Source organism: Pinus tabuliformis, chromosome 2_2 (genome assembly GCF_031772625.1).
Source record: "Pinus tabuliformis cultivar Carrire ecotype Pingquan chromosome 2_2, CPIR1, whole genome shotgun sequence".
Lineage (NCBI taxonomy): Eukaryota > Viridiplantae > Streptophyta > Pinopsida > Pinales > Pinaceae > Pinus > Pinus tabuliformis.
In genome coordinates this window covers 1,135,110,577-1,135,115,358 of record NC_142300.1, presented here as the reverse complement: position 1 = coordinate 1,135,115,358, position 4,782 = coordinate 1,135,110,577, and positions in this window count along the sequence as shown.

The following is a 4,782-nucleotide window of genomic DNA, read 5'->3' as shown; positions in this document are numbered from 1 at the left end:
TTGATTTCAATGTAGATGATTTCTAATCATATTTAATTGCTTTCACTAAATGCGTTGATTTCAGTGTATATGGTGATTTCTAATCCTATTTGATTTCTTGCACTAGATGCATTGATTTTAGTGTAGATGTTGGTTTATAATCATATTTTCTTACGTGCACTAGATGCATTGATTTCAATGTAGATGTTGGTTTATAATCCTATTTTCTTACTTGCACTAGATGCATTGATTTGAGTGTAAATGTTGATTTATAATCCTATTTGAATGCTTGCATTAGATGCATAGATTTTAGTGTAAATTTTGTTTTATAATCTTTTTTGATTCTTGCATTGGATGCATTGATTCCTTTTTAGATGTTAATTTCTGATTTTATGTAATTGGATGCATGATGGTACACTAATTTTAAAGTGATTGGATTAACATTGTGCATTGATTTCTGTGTGAGCACAAAAAATTATTGGCAATGTACAATGATTTTTGTGTTATAGTAATTCAACCTATTAATATTGGAGAGAAAGAGAGACAAGGTATGATGTTTACTAAAATAGCTCCAGTTAAAGATTTAAATGGTTTATGATTTACCTGTCCTTTTCATATAATCGAAATGAAAAGGTGACAAAAGTAACAAGTGTGACAATAAGAATAGTTGAAGAAAATAGTTTGAGATTAATCACAATGAAGACTATTTGTAATTGACTATATTCTTATTATTCACATTTTCTATCATTCAACATTATTATATTGTCACTTTACATTCAAAAATTTTATTTCATCATTTTTCATCATTAAAGTTAATAACAATATTTATCATCTCAACAAATTAAAATTAAAATGACCAGATTAATATGAAACATATTTAGCATATTTAAAATGATTATATTAATATTATATGAATTTACATATTTGATCAATTTAATCATATGTTCGTTAAAATTTCTTTTGTCGCACACGACTGAAACCATCCTACATCCATCTTAACTTCGGATCTATAAAGCATCGATAGGGATCAAATATGTCAAAGTGAAAACCTTTCCTCAAGTTTTTCACTGAAAAAATAGGTTTCACCTCAAGATATTTGATCCCTCTCGACGGTTGATAGATTCAGAGTTAAGATCTGACTAACATATTTTTTGTTTTTTTGTCATTTTTTCTGCAAACACCTCTAAACTGTGTTTGAGATTGTAAAGGAAGCCTTCAATCCTCAATATACTTTTCCTAGTTTTACAATGTTTAACCAATTGTTTTTTCTTATTATTCCAATTTATATCTTCTTCATATATATATATATATATATATATATATATATATATATATATATATATATATATGTTCTCATGGTGATGAAAAATAACTCTCCTATCATATAGATATGGGCTTCGCAAAGAGGATGGATCTCTACAGCGCACTCTCAACATGCTACTCTAACCCTGGTTAACTATAGCAGGCAGCCATAGTGGTCTCCCTAGCCAACCTATAGCTCACCAATCCTAGACTACACAACTGTCGTTTTCAGTGGATTAGAATGGAAGGAATGGATCTCAACACTGTGGACTATTCACTGGATCCATATTCCGATTAAGTCATCTTCCCAAACCCTATTCCAAAATCGGCCACCGTTACATCTACCCCATCCTCCTCACTAACGACACTAGTAGTCTCCCTTTCTAGGCATAAGGACAACTCCCTCCACATCGGTTCCCTCTCCATCGACTCTCCCGCCCTCAACTATCTACCCTTGTCTCCTTCAACCCTCAAAGTCCTCGCCTCATGCTCATCTCTACTTTTTGATCCCACACCCCCGCTGACCTTTGTTTCACTCAGAACCCTAACCCTTTCCCTGGACCTGCTTCGGAAGTGGCCACTCAATCTCAGCAAATAACAAATCTCCCTAGAACAGGCGATAAAACACAGGAATCCGTAATCCCATCAGGATGTTTCGATACCCTGTTATTAGGGTTAGGTCGACGAAGCCATCCTCGACAACAAAAAATCCAGCAGATCCTTTACAAGACCACCCTACTGCGCCTTTGACAGGGAATAAGAAATCCAAGTGCATCAGAGCATCTGGGAAAGATTTCACCATTAATTTGGCGAAGGCCTCACCATGGGGGATATTTCTGATAGTGCAAGCAAAGTTTTGGTGGGTAGGGTATGTGGCAGAACCTATACAGCAGATCAACTAGGGTAATGGGTAAAAGATATTTGGGGGAAGATCTTCCTTCAACTTCAGGAGGTTCAAACTCTGCCATGCGGTTGGTTTGTGCTTCACTTTGCACACGAAGAATACATAAATATGGCCCTAGCCTGATTTTTGCATATAGAGATGGCATCGGCTTTTCTCAAAAGATGGAGCCCTATTTTTTATTCTGAAAGAGAGTAGATTGGAGCAGGGCCTCTCTGGGTGAGGTTTCCAAGACTACCTCTATAGTATTGGTCATAAGAGGTGTTCATCAAAATATGAAATACCCTAGGTACATTTCTAGATTATGACAAATCCATTGTCCAATCCAAAAATCGAAAATTTACCTGTATCTTAGTGCACCTGGACACTCGGGAGTCCCTAGAAGAAAGGATTACTTTGCAATGGAGGAATTTCACTCGGGTACAGATCTTGGACTATGAGGGAGTGCCATTTAGATGCTGCAGATGTCACAAGGTTGAGCACCTATTCAAAGAGTTCCCTATGGTAGTGAAAGCCCAGGAGGCAGCAACAGGGCAAGAAGCTGGCATCGACAAAGGTACTCCTGTCATCAATAGAAAGCATAGAGAGGCTGGCCCATAACATCCCTGGAAGGCGACCCCATCCAACTCGGTGCGGCACGAAGCAGGAACATCTTTGGGTCCTCCATCCCCTCCTCTAACTCGAGCTTGGGCAGCGGCAGAAGTGGCTCGTTCAGCTGGTACTCCTCTTCCCTCATGAATAGCATACACATAATGTATCGATCGCGCATGCTATCATCTCCCCTACATCCATCCCCAGTTCACCTCTCCTTCAACACTTGGTTGATTCTACCACTGCCCCCCCATCACCCACCCAGTGAAATCCCCCTCTCTTCCTCCATCTCCCTTGGTCCCCTCTCATCCCTATAACCTTCATTCGTAACTCCTTTGGGGACTCTCAACCTTACACTAGCCTTGGTTTGACTCTACTTGCATCCTCTGCTAAACCACTTAAAGGGCGCAAATCATACCTCTCTCATGCTATCATTCACGCTGGGGAAGAGGTGATCTTGGGCAGACAATCCTCTTTAGATAGGGTTCTTAGTGAAAATCAAACCCTAGACATGGTTCCCCCATGAAATGCCTCTCCTTTAATTGTAGGGGCTTGGCTAGTTCTCCCAGAAAACTAGCCCTTCGCAGACTCTTCATTGTAGAACTAGTCGACTTAATCCTCATTCAAGAAACCCTAGGGAAAGCACATCATGTTTCTAAGATTCTGCACGCTATTTTCCCTGGGTGGATTTTCACTGCTCTGGATGCCATGGGACATTCTGGTCATTTGACCATGGGATACAATCCCCATTCCATTAAACCCATTTCGACCTAGGGACGAAGGGGTTACAGGGGCATTGATTTTTTCTCAGCTAAATTGGGAATGGAATTCAGGGTCATGAATGTGTATGGGTCATGCCATGGAAGGGAGGCCTTCTGGAACCACCTCCTTAATCTATCCTTGTCCTCTGGTGACAACTTCATATTGGGAGGGGATCTTAACTTTTCTATCGGATTCAGTGAGTCTTGGGGCTCACTGGCTCAGATCGATCCACTCTTAGATACTATGGAAAATATTCTTGATCAGGCCCAACTCACTGATGTCCTAATGATAAAGCCCTTGCATACTTGGAGGAGTATAAGGGTTGCGGAGGTTGCCCTCACCAGGAGACTTAACCGGTTTGTCATCAAGAATCAATTGTTGCAGCATTTATCCGATTATAGGTAGTGGGTTGGGTCAGGAGGCATATCTGACCATTCACCTATCTACCTAGAAGTATCTAGTCCTTCGATCAAACCGCAGGCCCCCTTCAAGTTCAACTTTGTATGGCTACAAGATCCCTCATACATTGAGCTAGTCACTAATCATTGGGCACAAAACCCACCCTCTCAATATCCCACATGGGCTGAAGGCTTTTGTCAAAACCTTCTATAGCTCAAGAAGCTCACTATTAAGTGGGCCAAATAAAAACATCAGAAGGATAACCATATCCTCTCATCTGTGAAAGCTGCTCTGGTAGACCTTACCAATGACAACAATAGGGGATTTATGAGTGCTGAAGACAAATCCTATCTAATTGATCGGGAAAACAAAAGCGAAAAGATTATGAAGGAACAGGAGGAAACTTGGAGACTAAAGAGTCGTGCTATCTAGCTCAAAGAAGGGGATGAAAATACTAGGTACTTCCAAAATATTTCCAAAGGAAGGAAATCCTCCAATGCCATCTAGCAATTGCCCACTCCTGACAGAGGAACTGCTAAAACTTTTCATCAACTCTCACAGCTGGGCATATCACACTTCCAACAGCTCTTCAAGGAACCTCTTGTCTCTAATCTGGCTGAGATCATCCGTGTAGCAGGGCATTTTCCTAGATTTGTCAACTAGGATATAGCAGACGAGATCACTACACCTATCTCCAAAGAAGAACTGGAAGGGACTCTCAAATGGTTCCAGAAAGACAAAAGCCTTGGGTCGGATGACTAACCTATTGAATTTTACTTAGATTTCTTTGAAATCATCGGGAATGATCTTTTCAATGTAGTCGAAGAGTGTAGGGCATTTGGGAGGAT